The 17,574-nt window shown below is 48.4% G+C and overlaps 1 long non-coding RNA gene across 1 annotated transcript; it reads right to left on the bottom strand.

Moving 5' to 3' along the window:
• Positions 1-4,571: 4,571 nt before the first annotated feature.
• On the bottom strand, positions 4,572-10,256 carry LOC142073476 (uncharacterized). The gene is made up of 2 exons (XR_012670371.1): positions 10,212-10,256; positions 4,572-4,664 (listed from the first exon to the last, which is right to left on the bottom strand). It is a non-coding gene; the product is annotated as an uncharacterized LOC142073476 (long non-coding RNA).
• Positions 10,257-17,574: the final 7,318 nt, after the last annotated feature.

The following is a 17,574-nucleotide window of genomic DNA, read 5'->3' as shown; positions in this document are numbered from 1 at the left end:
ACGGATACAGCAGAGATGTGTGGGAGGGCCAGAGCGGGGTCCTCCCCCTGTCATGCAGGTGAGCCATGCTCGCCTTCCTCCCAAAGAAGGGGATCCCCCCGCGACCTTTGGAATTGGCGTCCCGTCTCACTCCTCAGCATGGACTACAAAGTCGTATCGAAGGCCATCTCGCTGTGGCTGCGGTCTGTGCTGGCGGACGTGGTCCACCCAGACCAGACCTACACCATTCCAGGCTGTACCATCTTTGATAACCTGTATCTGGTCCGGGATCTCCTGGAGCTTGGATGTACGGATGGTCTGTCATTCGCCCTCCTGTCCCTGGATCAGGAGAAGGCGTTCGACAGGGTGGACCACAGGTATCTCCTGAGCACTCTGCAAGCATTTGGCTTCGGACCCCAGTTTGTGGGTTTTCTCCAGGTGCTGTACGCCTCTGCAGAGTGTCTGGTCAGGCTCAACTGGACCCTGACTAAACCGGTCAGCTTCGGGTGGGGAATAGGGCAGGGGTGCCCCATCTCGGGCAAGCTGTATGCTCTGGCAATCGAGCCCTTCCTCTGTCTCCTCCGTCGGAGGTTGACAGAGTTGTTGCTATGAGAGCTGGAGCTGCGGCTGGTCCCCTCAGCGTACGCTGACAACATGCGCTTCGTGGTTCAGGACCTGGGCGACTTGGCGTGGGTGGAGGCTTGCCAGGCCATCTACTCAGCAGCCTCCTCTGCCTGAGTCAACTGGGTCAAGAGCTCTGGCCTGGTGGTCGGGGATGGGTGGCAGGCAAGCTCCCTCCCACCCGTGCCTCAGGCCATCTGGTGGAGCAGTCTGCTGCTCTAACTCGGCGTTTACCTTTCTGCCATGCATCCATCTCCTCTAGAGAACTGGCACGGTTGAGAGGCTCCAGAAATGGACAGGACTACTCCGGTGCTTCTCCCTTCGAGTGAGGGCACTGGTGCTCAGTCAACTAGTCCTGTCCATGCTCTGGTACTGGCTCAACACCCTGGTCCCGGCCCTGGGCTTCCTGGCCAACCTCCGGATGGCAATGCTGGAGTTCTTTCGGCCAGGAGTACACTAGGTCTCTGCAGGGATCCTCCACCTGCCCCTGGAGGACGGAGGGCAGGGCCTGAAGAGCCTGCGCACTCAGGTCCATGTCTTCTGCCTCCAGGCCCTGCAGAGGCTCCCTTATGGTGCAGATAGTCCGGCGTGGAGAGCACTGGCGCATGCCTTCTTGTGCCGCTTCCGAGGGCTCCAATATGACCAGCAGCTCCTTTATCTCCATCCGAGAGGTCTTCCACGAGACCTCTCCAGGCTACTGGTCAATATGACCACCTCCGGTCCTGGAAACTGTTGTCAGCAGCCAGGTCCGTGGTGGCCACTGAGGAGACACATCTCCTCGCGGAGCCCCTGCTACACAACCCCCAGCTCCGTGTGCAGGTGGCAGAGTCCCCCTCGGTGCGCCAGAGGTTGGTCCTGGCAGAAGACACCAATGTCGGAGACCTCCTGGACTACGACCGGGGACACTGGCTGGATCCCTGACACTCACTCAGCACATGGGACTTTCTAGGCCTCGTACTCCCTGGCATGTATTTCAGGAGGTGAGGGCTGCTTTACCGCCTGCTGCTCAGGCCTATCTTGATCAGGTCCTACGAGAGGGCACGCCCCACCCACCCTCCACCTCAGGCCTTCTGGACCTTTTCTTTGGGCCCCTGCCCCAGGGATCCGAGCAGCCTACCCCTTCACCGTGAGCCGGCTGCACATCCTCACCCTCACGTCCTGCCCTGACACAAAGTGGCGGGCCAGCCTATATTCCACCTGAGGTCCGCCAGGGATATTGGTTGGCGGCTCCTTCATGGGGCCGTGAGCATGGGCGTGTACTTGGCCCGGTTCATCCCCATCCCAGACACCTGCTCCTTCTGTGGCATGAGGGAGACCCTGGTGCACATTTACCTGGAGTGCGCCAAGTTGCAGCCCCTATTCCGGCTCCTCTTAGACATCCCATTACATTTTTGGTTCCACTCTTCCCCTCACCTTCTTGTCTATGCACTCCCTATCCGCGGCCCCACAAAGTCACAGGACCTCTTGGTCAACCTCCTCCTAACCCTGGCTAAAATGGCCAACTATAAAACCAGGGAGAGGGGGTTTGCCGATGGGGTCTCCTATGGCTGTGGGGCCTATTTCCTATCCTCCATCTGCTCACACAACCGGGCAGAGTTCCTCTGGGCGGCGTCCGCTGGTTCCCTTGATGCCTTTAAGGAGAAGATGGCGCTGTCCAGGGTTCTCTGCTCGGTGTCCCCGTCAGGTTCCCTTCATTTGACCCTTTGACCTCACTCCTGTCCTTGTTACCTCATTAGTTGTCCCCCGGAATCATTTGGCTTCCAGGGCATGTGGATCCTCCCCTTAAGCTTGGGGGGAGGTCCCTTAGCAGTGGGCTGGCTTCTGCCCACTTCCTGGATTCCAATAGGATCACTCACCTGTCGCCATCTGGCCTGACCCTGTCACAGTAACTTACTTTGTTTTGTCTGTTATTACTTGAAACCACTTAAATCCTACTTTTTATACTTTTGTTTATTAATTAACCCAGACTAAGTGAGTGCTGGGGGAGCAAACAGCTGTGCATATCTCTCTGTCAACGTTATAGAGAGAAGACACTTTATGAGGTTACCCTGTATAAGCTTTTATACAGAGTAACACAGATTTATTGGGGGTTTGGATCCCATTGGGAACTGGGTGTCTGGGTACTGGAGACAGGAGCACTTGCTAAGCCATTTTCAGTTAAGTTTGCATCTTTGGGTTGTGGTTCAGGCCTGGGTCTGTATTGCAGCAGGCTGGTGTGTCTGGCTCAACAAGGCAGGGTTCTGGAGTCCCAAGCTAGCAGGGAAAATGGGCTCAGAGATAATTCCAGCACGTCAGGTGACAGTCCCAAGGAGGTCTCTGTGACCGAACCTGTCACAGGGAGTTCTAGGACTCAACTCTGAATTGTCTCCTCTGTCTGTAGTGAGGGGGCATAGCCTCCCTGCAAGACACCCGCACCCACCCCACCAAAAGCTGAGGGGTGGGACAGGCAGTATAAAAAGTGGGCCCAGCAGTTCACTTATATTGGAGCCACCGGAGGAGACAGACTCCAGCCTTTTGCTGGGGCTGGAGCCTGAAGAGGATCCCTGAAGTGCTGAGGACTTGCCAGAGCCATTGCCCAACCAGGTGCTGTCTACATCTCAATTAAATAGCTCCATGAGACTGAATCAGCTGGCATGGGCCAGCCACGAGTGTCTAATTGCAGTGTAGATATACAGAAAGTCATTCACCCAAAATGTCCTTTGTAACTCCTATTCACTCTTGGCTCTGTCTCTACCCCCCTTTCCTTAAATTGAGGGGCTCTACCCTTCCTCATGGAGTCTAACTTTACCTCTGCAAGGCGTCATAAACTTGAGGGCTCCTAGACACAGTATAGGCTTCTGGGTAGGATTTATATCCACATTTATCATAACCCACCCAAGACTCTGCTTTGTTCCATCACTCATGAGTATTGAAAAGTTTTAATGTACTGACACTGCCTGCTGGAGACTGCCTTACACAGAGGATAAGGGGACTATTACTACTGCCAGTTAAGGGAGATCTCCTTTAGCTCTGGTGATAGAAGTGTGTGCTTTCAGAGCAGAAGGACTAAGGTATGACAGAGAACTGGTATGTAAGAGTGTTATGTATGCTGAGATATAAAGATTTTGCGGACACAGCAGCTGACTGGATCAGAGAAGAGAAGTTATTGTAGTGATCTAACTTACAGTGAGGGTAGTGGAATGTTTGTTATATGCCTATACTGCTTGAATTCAATGGGCTGTGTGCATGAAGGCTTCCCAGATAGGAACACCAAGTGCACACTTGAAAGACAATGGGGCAGACTGTTAACTTCAAGAAGCCTGTGTCCTGCCTCCAACCAATTGCAAACCTTGTTTAGCCAATGCTGGGAGTTACCAGATCAAAGGGCTATACACAGATAATAGTGGCTTGATCCCTGCAAAGCGGGTGAGCTGCCAGGGGCTGTCTGTGAGCTCTGACAGGGAGACAAGTTGACAGAGAGAGAAGCTCTGTGGAATTGTCTCTAGGGAGCTAGTCCTGCCAGATCCCTGCATGAAAAATGGTTAAACTCCTGATGAACTAGATGTGCATGTAGGCTGGTTTGTGGTTTTGAAGAGCTGTTTTCTCTTAAATGCCTTTGTTCTAAATAAATGATACTTTGTTTTAAAGGGGGCTGTTCGGTCATTGATTCCCCTTGTCATTGCCTGGAGTCGGGCTCAGTTCTGCAGACTCAGACCTACTGGAGTAATCACAGTTAGCACCAGGGGACTGCAGCCTGGGGCCCAGTCTGAGAGTGGGAGATCTCTGTAATTCCACCTGGAGCCAGGTGACTGCCAGAGATATGAGACCTGGGAGGAGGATGCACTGGAAGAGAGCAGGAGGGGTAAAAGGTGCAGATCATGTGGTCACTGTGATGCTGCATTCCAGTCCTGGCTGTGCAGGGGCATGGCGGGTGAGATTAATTTTCTGTAATTATCTCTTCTTTGCAACACACACACTTTTTCACAAGGTCATTACCACCTACTGACTTTATTTCTTGTGTCACGCTGCCCACTCCTGTATAGTCAGAGGGTGAGAGGATAAATTTCCGTTGCTGGTAGTTCAGCCTACAAGCCAGAAAGAGAAATGGGAACAGAGGTTGTAAGATGTGTCACAAAGCTACAGCGGGGCTCTTTCTACCTCCCACGCTGTGACTGATCTTTGCTTATTTTGACTTGAATGCCAAGCCTGGAGTTGAAATAGGAATGTACTATTCTCTTTCATAAAGTTATTTCAGGAGACAGCCCTGAAGGAGGAACCCAGAAAGCTGGAAGACAGGGTGGGAGAGATCAGAAGGAAATGTGGAGAACACAGGCTGCCACTGTTAGGATCCTGGGGGTGGGGTTTGATGAAGAGGGGATCCTGGGGTGGTGCTGGCATTGCTGTGCCGGGGAAAACACAGGCAAGGAGCTAATCTATCCAAACAGAAGGCCTTCCCTTGAAGAAAGTAAACATGCTGGGCCACTCTCTGTGCTGTTCTACTCCTTTAGCTCCAGTGGGGCTTCACGGCTGTAACTGGAGCAGAAAGCGTTCTGGCGTGGGCTCTCTCTATAGCTGGACTAGTGCAGATTGGCAAGGGGATAGGAGCAGCTGATAGCGGGATTATCAGCCCTGCAGGAGGGAATCTTTCCATGTTTCATTTGAGGAGGGAACGCCACAGTACTTACCGCAGTAAGGCTTAAGTGGTGACAGCATCATACAATGAATGCTTAACCTCCCACTCCAGATCAGGCACCAAAGAAAAGTTCTCCGTGTGCTTGTATCCTTGATACGGCTTTTGAAATTCCTTCAGGCATTCAGAGAGTGATGGCGCAATCAAACACACCCAACTGGTCTTACCCAACACAAAAACAAAGACAAGCTCCACTCCAAACCATTACTTACACACTGTAGTGCCCTGGATTTTTACATAAAATCTCTCCGTGTAGACAAAGCCCTGGGAGACAGCAGAAGCAGATGCCTGTAGTTTGCCAACATAGGCATCCTCTCCTGCTGTCTCCCAGGGCTTTGTCTACAAGGGGAGATTTTAGGCACAAATTCCCCCTTGTGTTTGGGTCTAAATTATAGGGTATTCAAAATTCCAGAAGTGGCCCCAGCTTTGTGTGCTCTAGGACTCTGACTGCTGCTACCAGCAGTGCAGTTAAAATAATGGTAGCACCGGGGAAACGTTTTTCTAAAATTCCCTAGTCTAAGCCTGACCCTAGAGTTTCCTGTCTCCCTTGCAGTGTAATGTTGTGGCATCATGGTGTGTGTGTGTGTTTGCTTTGAATGTCTGCACACATAAGTGGCAGCACTACATCTCCAAAATGATTCGGTCAGAGAGATGAAGGAATGAACATATAACACACTCAACTTCTAGAAAGGACTGCATCACAACTTACTGTTGTTAGCAAGTGTTTCTCCAAGATCTAACAGCCTATACAGCCATTTAACCAGAAGAAATAAGACTGTAACATGACAGAACCATGTTACCCTGTGGAAGCTGATTGTCCTGCATTCTTCATCCCTCCTTCAATATCTTCCCCCAGCACCTGTGGAAGCCAATCAGGAGTTATCCCTGGTTTGCTGGTGACTCAGTAGCACTCCTGAATTCTGTCACAGGATGTTGCTACATGTTTCAAACATTTCTATTGTTGTAGGGAGGCAGCTGGTGCCAGTTAATACACACACATATCCCCTGTTCCCCCTCCCCAAAATGGGAAACTTGCTAAATGACTTGAGGTTTTTAGTGTGGTGAGCTAGACCTGTTAGAGAGTAGCGTGTGGGGCTTTTACAATTTGCAGTGATGGTTTACAATTGTTTACACTTTTCCTTGCTTTTTGCATAATTTGAGGGCCCTTTATAGAGCTAAAATACAGTGAGGAGACAGCTCTTGTTTTTAGGTCCTGAACAGTAGAAGTACTATGAGCAGAGCAGATGTCTTATTTCAACCCTATAAATGGCTCCCTTAGGATGATAAAGACAGTAGAAATGTCAACACAAAGAATGAGATTTGAACCCCCATTACAGACCTTGTTCATTGCGGTGGTCCTTGCGTTTTCCCACCATGGCTAGATAAGAATTCCTCTGGTGCAGGCAATGCATAAGACCGCTATCAGCTGCTCTGTAAGACTCTCCCACAAGCCCTGCTGTACGGGGAATGCCAAGAGCATAAGGGATCAGGTGCTACAATATTCTCAGCAGTGGTGCTGCCCTGGGCCTAGCTAAGTTAGGCCAGGCAATGTTTCAGCTTCCAGAGCAGTGGAGACTCAGGAGGGTGCAAAGATGGCATACAGCCATCTTTACCCTCCCTCCCTCCTCCAGTCCTGAGCAGTCTGTGCTAGCACAGACTCACCCAAATACCTACATACTGGGGTCATGAAAGCAGAGATTGACTATTAAATGGCTCACCTGGGCCTCTAAAATTAGACTTCAAACAGTCCACCAGCTTTGGGGGCTGCTGAGTGACTAGGAATGACTGCATTTCACAGAGCAAACTGAAGAGCCAAGTGTGGCTGTCATGGGGGGGGAGGGGGGACAAGCCTTCAGTAACATGGAAGTTTTGGTTAAAGTAGAACAAAATAAGAGGATGGCTCAAAATCAGAGGGGATGTTTCTTGGTGGGTCTTGTGATAAGGAGGCTGTGAGGGGTTATCCAAACCCCACTCTGGCCAGGAAAGGGTTATTGAGCTCCTGAGGGCTCCATGAGCCTGCCCTGCTACACCTGCAAGAGGTGTCAGGCTGGGCAGGAGGAGCTAAAAGGGGAGAGCTCTGGATGGGAGGGAATATAGAGCTCCAGCTCTGAGAGAGAGGCCTGGCAGGGGCCAGGAATGGGCTAGAGCCTGCTGGAGCCATTCAGGTGAAGGGATGCTGGACGTAGGGCTAGTGTTTGGATTTGCTACATGGGACTAGTTGGTGAACAATTGCTGCTGCTGAGTGAGACTGTTGTGGGTGGGACCCTGATGGGAGGGGCCAACAGCCCCATAAAACCCTTTGTCTTCTGCACCTGGCTGGGGCCCCAGCAGTGGCTTCTTATGAGCCCAGGAGCAGCCCTACCATGGAAGGGTAACACCAGCTTGCGGCAATGGGATGGGACAAGAGGAGAAATCTGAAAGGAGTTCTTGTCCCTAAGAAGACCCTAAACAGCCCAACAAAAGTACATGTGTAAGAGCAAGGGCACAATAATAGGTGTTAGGTGCCTGAAGACCTTTGTGGATCTGGGCCAAGGCATGTGGGGAGGGGCTGCGGTTGGGTGCTGTCGTCCCCTGCCCCCCACTTCTATAAATGGCGTTGTGCAGACTTGACTAGGATTCACAATCTAACATAAAACCGGAAGGGCCTCCCCAACTGACTTTCCTGCCATTTAGATAGCATGGGAGAGAGATGCTATGGAGGTGGGGAAGGAAGGAGATACTGTGTTAGATATGGGACCATTAATATCTAGTCAGCTGGAACAGGACAGAGGCAAATTCTATTTCAATACTAGCAAATGTGCAGCAGAACCAGCAGGCACCAGAGCAGGTTCTCCGTACGATCTCTGAGCTCTCATGTCCATCTCTCACCTACTGCAGGATCTCTCAAGCCCCCGTCTCCTGCATGGTCACATCCCAGACATTGCTCTGGCCTGAATGTGGCACTAGTGGCTGAATTGTGGCACCTGACTTCCACAGACTTGTTATCTCTGTACTTCCTCTTGTCACCTGAGCTCTGCTTTCCTCTCCTAGGATCACAGCACTTCCTGCCTCCCCCTCTCTGCCACACCCTTGTCCCTGTCATTTTTCACATTTCCCTGACTAACTTCCCCTCTCCATCTAAGTCCCTGTGTCCCTGTCCTGCTCCTCTGCCATTCTCTCAATTTTCCACTTTCGTCCCCTCCTGTTCTTCCCATCTGGCACCACACAGTGCCCGTTACCTCTCCTAAAGTTGCCCCCCACACATATGCTCTGCCAGCAGGGGGCAGGCAGCTGACAGGGCCATTTTGTTGCCTTGGGGAATTTTGTCCTTTGGAGTGGAGGAGGCATAGTAGGTGCTGATTCCTCTGATCTCCCTTGGAGCAGGCAGAGCAGTCTCCCTTCACCCCTTACCTCCTAGCTGGAAGGGGAGCTGGTAGGCAACAGAGTTTTATGTGGAAGAGGCAGATGGGGGCCTCTTCCTCTCCTCTTGTTGGGTGCCGCTGCTCCAGGGAGGCTGAGAATCCAGGACCCCTCACCCAGCCCCAGTTCCTCTCACTGCTCCCATGTTGGAGAACCCTGCCTGGGGAGGGCCCTCACTTCACCAGCCCATGAGGAGAGAGAGCTCTGGAGGAACTGAGCTCCCGAAAGCCAGGGAGAAGGGTGAGAGCTCACCCTCTGCTTTCAGTTGGTTTCCCCCTGAAGGAGTAGCCAAGAGAGCCCTGCAGGGGCATTCACCTTTGTAAACTTGACCAATGTCAAGTTCCTGTGGCCTGGAAATAAAGAGCAGTTTCTTAGCAGCACTTCTTAGGGTCACACCTTTACCAAACTCCCCACCAGATCGAACTCTATGTCTGGCTCCAGGGCTGGGCATCAGTCACACTTCACCAGCCCTAAATCCACAAGAAAAAATAAAATACACAGTGAAGGGGTGGGCTGTGCCACTCTTACTCACTGACGCATGTGAGCAACTGCTCGCCAGCATGAGCAGTGATGGCACAATCCACCCTTAATGTTGCTTCACAGACATTTCAGTGGCTTAATTAACTTTCCACTTGTGTTTTCTCCCTTCACGTTCATTTAAAACAAAGTAATGGAACATGGCAGCGTGATAACGGGCATTTAATTCCTTTCTTATGGGCCTTCAGATTATCCGTCGCATTGAATGCAGCAGGGGGACAGTTTGCAGAAAGGCAGGCGGGAGCTTCCCACAGAGACAGAAGCTCACAAACCAGGGCCCCTGAGCATCTCTGGGGAGTTGTGCACATATGAGTTAACTTTAAATAACAACATATGTGTTAAAGACAGAAAAAGTCTAGTTCTTGGAATGTGTGTGTATACACACACACACACACACATACCCCTTTGTGGATTTCCTATTCTAAATCTATATGTCACTGCTCTTGTTGCTCTTGCAATGTGAAATGGGGATGCAGATCAAGGTTAGGGATACATTTCATGCTCCTGCACAATCACAATGTGAGATAAAGAATTCATCCCCTTAGACATGGAGATGAGAGGGTATTTTCTCATCAGAAAGGAAACGCAGCCAGATACAAGCCTAACAATTTCTTATACTCTCCTGACTTCCCTAGGAAGTTCAAACAGGCCAATTCTTTTAAACAGGGAGAGGGAAATTTTAAAAAAAAAACCTCCGGGAGTTTATTTACATTCTCAGAATTGTTCTCTGAATCACTATCTTGGTGGGTGACCTTTTCTGCTCTCCTGTTTGATCAGATCTGTGCTGTGATGGTGGCGAAGAATAATACTGTTTGTTTTATGTGTTGGTGAACAATTAATAATTGTACCACATTTCACTGGAGCTGCATGTAAAATGCACCCTGGGAGGGGTGAAAATAACAGCTAACCAGGCTGTTAAGCAGGTTGAAGCTTGTACTGTACTTTAGGAAAACAAAATGTGGGGGGTTCCCTCAGTCATCAACAGCAGTAAATAACTGACACTCACCTTGATCTCTCCTTCAGCTACTTCTTTATCTCCCCAGCCTCTGTGCTAGAAACAGAGAGGAAATATTTACTGTACTTTGGATGACAATGCATCCGATGAAGTGAGCTGGACCTCTAGAAAGCTTATGCTCAAATAAATTTGTTAGGCTCTAAGGTGCCACAAGTACTCCTTTTCTTTTTGCGGATACAGACTAACACGGCTGCTACTCTGAAACTCCCTGGGTAAGGTAACAAGGAAGGTTCCAGACCAATCAGGAATCTTCTGGAGACAATTAAGACAGACAGGCTGATTAGAATACCTGCAGCCAATCAAGAAGCTCCTAGAATCAATTAAGGCAGGCTAATCAGGGCACCTGGGTTTAAAAAGGAGCTCACTTCAATTTGTGGTGCACGTGTGAGGAGCTGGGAGCAAGAGACACTAGGAGCTGAGAGTGAGTACATGGACTGTTGGAGGACTGAGGAGCACAAGCATTATCAGGCACCAGGAGGAAGGTCCTATGGTGAGGATAAAGAAAGTGTTGGGAGGAGGCCATGGGGAAGTAGCCCAGGGAGTTGTAGCTGTTGCACAGCTGTTCCAGGAGGCACTCTAGACAGCTGCATTCCACAGGGCCCTGGGCTGGAACCCGGAGTAGAGGGCGGGCCCAGGTTCCCCCCAAATCCTCCCAACTCCTGGTCAGACACAGGAGGAGTCAACCTGGACTGTGGGTTCAGAAAAACGGCCAAGCTGAGGGCTGCTGTGAATCTCCGAGGCGAGCAAATCTGCCAATAAGTGCAAGACCCACCAGGGTAGAGAAGGAACTTTGTCACAGTAAGTAGATCAGGAAATGTCTAGGAAGACGTGATTAGGTTTATCCCTTTTATATCTTTATGGCTTGTGGATTCCTCTGTGCTAACCCCAGGTGCTTTTGTTTTGCTAGTAACCTTTAAGATGGACCTCAAGCCATTCTTGGTGCTTCATCCTTGTAGTTGCTCTTTTTAAATCTAACGATAGCCTGAGTTCCCACATGTATTTTCTTTCTTTTTTTTTATTAATAAAATTTACCTTTTTTAAGAACAGAATTGGATTTTTGTGTCTTAAGAGGTTTGTGCACGTTGTTTAATTAGCTGGTTGCAACAGCTAATTTCCCTTTTTTTTTCTTTCTCAGCTCTTCCGTGGGGGTGAAAGGGCTTGAGGGTACCCCACAGGAAGGAATTCTCAAATGTGCGTTCCTGGGCTCTCAAAGGGGTTCTGCACTTGGGTGATGAAAGCATCTACTAATCCAAGGTCAGAGGAATCTGTAACCTTGGGAGTTTAATACAAACCTGGAGTGGCCAGTATTAATTTTTAGAATCCTTGTGGGCCACCACTTTCTGCACTCAAAGTGTCCAGAGTGGGGAATTAGCCTTAACAGAGATGGTAACAACTTTCAGTCCCTCTCTCCCTGGCTGAGTCCAGACCAGAGACTCAGGTTATGCCTATACCGCTATTGGATATGAGATTGCAGCATGTGTAGTTATGACTGGGCTAAATGTAGTGAAGCTGTGGCAGCAGGAGCCCTGGTGGTGTGAGCAAGAACTGTAAGTACGTACCCAGGGCTCCAGCTGAGTTTGTACAGCCCCTTGTGAAGCCAGCACCACTGCATCTTCATGGCTATATTTAGCTGCTCTAGCTAGATTAATGCAACTTGGGTATGTCTACCTATATACACACAAATGCAATGTATACATATCCTTAGAGGGAAAGAGTTCTATATTTCATTACTCCTGTCCAGAGCCAAGGTTTCTGTGGGGAACTGTACCTTTAAGAGGCTCTGGCAAGAGCCAGATGGTTATGTCATGCAGAGTCTCATGTTAAGCAGACCTCTGTCAGACTCTTTGGCTCTGAGTGGTTGCTGACCATTACGTATCCATTGGTTTTTGCAGGGGGATTTGTTTCTTGTTTGGTGGCTATATGGTGGTGGCAGGATTCCTGGCCATCTGCTATCAATCATAGAATCATTGACTTTAAGGTCAGAAGGGACCATTATGATCGTCTAGTCTGACCTCCTGCACAACGCAGGCCACGGAATCTCACCCACCAACTCCTGTAACAAACCCCTAACTTATGTCTGAGCTACTGAAATCCTCAAATCGTGGTTTAAAGACTCTTGGCATAGGTAGGAAGCTTTGCTTTGTGATTCTATGCAGAATGGGTATGGAAAGTCATGGAGGTATGGGCAAGACATGCCAATGCATGTTGATCAGTATGTCGTAAGTACAGCTATATACATGTAACTCCTGAAAGCTTGTGTCTAACCCACCTTTATGCAGTCTCCTGAATTAAACTGATCCAGGAAACTCCTTTTCAGCCTGTCAGCGAAATGTGTTCATCTCTCCCCTGAATGTGTGCCAGATTATAAATGCTTCAGGCCAGGGACCATGTCTTTTTGCAATGTCTGCAAAGTGCTGTGTATGGTACTGGCACGGTACTTATAACAATTGTAGGAGTCATGTGAGTTGCTGTGTTCCTATAGACTAGAAATGACTGGATATTGGCAAAATTAATACATTGTCGCAATTAATATTCTAGCCGGCATTAGTGATTGATTAGCTTGGCAATATAGCTGTTCAGATCAGGTTGGCAATATAGCTGTTCAGCTCAGGTTGAGGATCAATAGTGTGATATGCAAACTTTTTAACATGGTTAGACTGCTGTTTAGAGCTCCTTGGCATCTCTGTTCCCTGTTTAATTAGAGGTAACTGGTGTGGTATTGTTATGCACCCATAGGCCCACAAATAGTTGGTGTAGGATTTATATATATAGGTAAGTATTAAGATATTTGGTGCATGATTGTCAAATAAAACACAAATGAAGTCTTCATGTATTTTTGAAAGGACTAAGATGCTGAAAGAATGGGATGGAATTCCACATAAAACTCTTACCGTGAATAGGAGATATTGGGCCAGAGCCCAGTCTGACCCCCATGTAAATCTGGAGCAACTACACTAATGCAACCTCAGAATAGCTTTGTTGATTTCAGTGTAACTGTTTCTGGTAGGCCAGATTCTGATCTCATTGTACACCATGCACTAATGTTTTTGGGTGCGCAGCGATACTGCACTAAGGTTTGTGAATAACAATGTTCTTACCTGTACCTAATACCATACTTAAATCTTACACAAACAGATATGCAAATATGCTTAGGAAACACACTGATCTTTGTTTGGCTTCTTTAAGAATTTATTTGAAGCAATTCCATAAAGTGAAAAGGATTCTGTTGAGGGTAACAGACACTCTCATTCTGGGCTATGAGCCAAGCAGATCTCTCACTAGCTAAGCACAGTCCTGCTTGCTCAGTAACAACCCTCCAATAAATACCTAGGTGGTGCAGGAAATAGTGTAGAAAGAGGAAGGGATGATTTGGTGCTGAGGTCACTAGCTGAAGACTTGGGTTCAATTCCCTGTTCCGCCACAGACTTTCTGTATGACCTTGAGCAAGTCACTTAGCCTCTCTCTGCCCTCAATTCTCCATGTATAAAAATGGGGTCCATAGCACTGCCCTACTTTACAGGGGTGCTGTGATGATAAACATTAAAGGTTGCAAAGTGCTTTCAGCGGTACTGCTGAAAAATGCTTTGTAAAAGAACTAGGTATTACTATTGGTAGTTTAGTAGGTCATTAATTCTCTTCCTTCTGCAGGGCATTGGCATAGTGCTGTGGGCCTGTGAAGGTGCAGTTTCTCACATGGGACATAAAGGGGAGGTCCTTTCACCCAGTTGTGCTGGTATTGGACTAACAAAGGTGCTGAAGGTCAGGATTAAGGTACATTGGCCAAAATGAAGTAAAGAATCTAGGACTGGAATAGACCGGATCACTGCAGGTTGGGATTGTAACTCAGTGACAGAATTGCCCATGCTGTGCCTAGCTCTCACCCGCCCCTCACTTGAGAACTCAAATCCACTGCAAACACATCAGTCCAAAATATATACATATATCTCCAAGGACACCTGTGCATGTGAGATGTCTGAGTTCAGTGCACACAGAGGAGGCCCATCGGAAGTAGCAGGACTTTTCCAGGGACGGCGTTTCCCTGAATACAGCTCTGTGGTGCTGCATGAGAAGCTAACTGAGATCAATGCATAAATGCCATCAGTGTCTCAGTTAATTCTCCCTTTAAAAATAATGAGTGAGAGAGGAGGGAATGGGGTGGGGGGAGAGAAACAACTAATGCACAGTGGTAAGGATGCTAACTGGAGCAAGGAGAGTTTTCCACTGAAGTTCTGCCTAGTGGAAAAGTCATCTATAAAAAGGGCTCTAATGCCTTGCCTTGTAACATGAAGCTAGCAGAGCTGAAATCTCTATCATGTAGATCAGTCTCTTCCAGACTCTCTTCCCACGGTTGTTCCCCCCTCCCCCTTTCTCCTGAGCCCATCTCCCTGCTAGGAGCAAATGTGCTGCTTTTTGTTAGGGGTGACTTTGGCAGGTGAAGTGGAGGGCCGGTGCAATACAGGCTCCACCACCAGGCCCTGCTCCTTCTGCTAAGTTACCCCACAAAGGTTTGTCCTGACGGTTTTTCCATCACCCCCCAAGGCGGTTTCTCTCTCTCCTCCCTCTGCACACCGACCCCTCAGTTCCTTCTTTCCACTTGCAGCAGCTATTGACCAACTTGGATATCTGGGGCTCGGGCAGCCCCCCCATCCCACCCCACCCCTGAATCTCTGACAAGACTGATTTGTCTGCTCAGTACATCACACTGAGAGTGCATGCAAAGATGTACCTTGGCTGACTTAATTGTTCATATCTGTGACCCCAATGTCTTTGTAAATAAAATAGTTTAACCTCAAGGGGCTTGCCTGACGAAGAGAGTCGAATAAATAAATCAATATGTAAATAAATCCGTGAGAGGAAAGATGAACTAGGACTTTGCAAAGCTGTGATAAAGCATCTTAGGAGACTCACTGTTGCTGTATTTCTTGCCTAGTCTGACTAAGGGGACTGTAATGCCCTGGGCTGTGGGCAGGGGAAGGAGAGAGAGCGCGAGCTGTGACTGACATTCCCTTCTGGATTGATTTGTCTTAAATATATTCCATGGCTGATCTAATTGCTAGTTCAGTCTCAGGCTTTGACTTATTTATTTATTTTTTTCCCCGTTGCCTTCTTGTTTCTGCTAGCTGCTTCCTTCCTGCATTTCAAACAGCCACATGGTAGGCAGCAGGCACAGCTCATCAGATCTTTTATCAGCTCCAAATAATAACAGCCCCTTTTCAAGTGCCTGAGCGAAACAGAGTGAGGACCTTAGGCTCTGGGACATGGGGAGTTTCACTTGCATAAGGGCATCAGTGTTTCTCAAAGTGCAAAAGTTTTCAGGACAAGTCCAGTCGCTTGTTCAAAGTCAGGAGTTCGGCCAGCTCTGCCCAAATGAGGGGCCATGTTGGTGAATTGTGGGCTAGCAACCAAAGTAAGTACCGAGGGCCCTCACTGGGCTTGTATTCAGGTGGCTGCTGTACGGGCTTCAGCACCTTAATGCCTAAACTACTATTCGCAAAAAGAAAAGGAGTACTTGTTGCACCTTAGAGACTAACAAATTTATTTGAGCATAAGCTTTCGTGAGCTACAGCTCACTTCATCGGATGCATGAACTGAAGGTAAAAAATCCATTACAATCTACATACCACACAGACTATGCTGACAGCTTGTGCCACACGCTCTCAAAGAAACTGCAGTATGCTACTCTGTAAACTACTGTTGCTACCCATGGTAGCTAGACTAAAGCCACCCTTGCTACAATCATCCCTTTGCTTTGCAATGTAGACATATTCTACATAGCAGAAAATGGAACAGAGTGGCATCCTTTTGTCTTTAATGCTCGGCCCCCAAGCTGGAGACCTGGCCACTTGGATCAAGATAGGGTACTGCACCTGAGACCCTGTCATGCCCCTGAGCGGTGCTTGTATGTCTCCAGATTAGACCCTCACAACCTGTTTCTAGGGACAATGGCTCTGATTTTCCACTGCTTTACCCCTTGTGTCATTACTCACACCTTGGCAATGCAAGGGTAAACACTGCTATTCTGATCTGGTAGCATTTTACTCCTGCTTTAGGCTGTAACTGACAACACAAGATGCAAAGCAGGGGAGGATCAGGCCTAATGTTCAACCCACAAGTCGCACTTCGGCCCGCCGTGTTCCAGGCCATCCAGCCCTGGTCTGATGAAAGGGATCTTAGGCCTGGTCTACACTGGGGGGGGCGGGATCAATCTAAGATATGTCGACTTCAACTACGCTATTCTCGTAGGTGAAGTTGCGTATCTTAGATCAACTTAGAATCACTTACTTCACGTCCCTGCAGCACAGGATCAATGACCACCGCTCCCCCGTCGACTCCACTTCCGCCTCTCGCTGTGGCGGAGTTCCAGAGTCGACAGCAGATTTATCACGTCTATACTAGATGCGATAAATTGATACCCGAAAGATCGATCACGACCCGACGTTCCAATGTGGCCTTCATAGCCTGTCAGAAACCTCATGAATTTCAGTGTTTTCTGTCCTGGACACATGAAAAGGAGAGGAAGGTAAACCATCCCCTGCATTGTCTCATGTGATTCCTCCAGCTCTGAATTCCGACCCTTGTTTTGCAACATGCCATGTGGAATTTTATCACCTTCAACAATGAAATCTGTCACCTTCAAGCTGCTTTATTGTAGTCTGGGGACTTTAGCCCTGTCAGCTGTAACCCTGCTCTGGGCTGCTTCTGTACAGCGCTGCATTCTGCACCGGGCCATCACCAGTGTCTATTGATTAGCTCTTTACTGACACCAACAGTGGTAGCTTGAGGGGCCACATTTTGACTCTCCTCACAGGAATCAGATGGTTAATTGATCTTGCTCCCTTCTCTTTTTGCTTTTCTTCTGTTGCACCTGCATCCAAATTTTGTTGTTTTCCTGCTCTGGGGAATTTAAAAAAAAAAAACACCAAAAAGCCAGACACTGCAACATATGCAGAGTTTAGAATATTTTCAAGCCTGATTTTGTTTAATTAAATGTAGGTTTTAAACTACCCAACCCTTGTTAGATATGTTATGAAAATACCTGCATGTTTCTTTGAATCAGCTTAAGTGTTAGATCTTATCTGTGGTAACCAAGCTAATAAACCTGTGAGTGATTCTTCTTCAGCAGATGTAGCAACTGTCCTCACAGCTCTTGAAGTGTCATGTTTTGTGATTTCCCTTGTTTATCTGCCGATGTGATACGTGGGGATCAGAGTGCTTTTCTTTGCTGTTTTTACTGCCGATGCTGCTTTTATTGCTGCACCATTAACTAGTGAGAGCAGTTAGGGCTAATATGGGGGGAGGGGGAGTTTCCAGTTGAAATAATAGTTTGTAAAAAATAAATATGGGCTGGTTGAAA

Source organism: Caretta caretta, chromosome 10 (assembly GCF_965140235.1).
Source record: "Caretta caretta isolate rCarCar2 chromosome 10, rCarCar1.hap1, whole genome shotgun sequence".
Lineage (NCBI taxonomy): Eukaryota > Metazoa > Chordata > Testudines > Cheloniidae > Caretta > Caretta caretta.
This window is presented reverse-complemented; position numbering and strand designations above follow the sequence as displayed.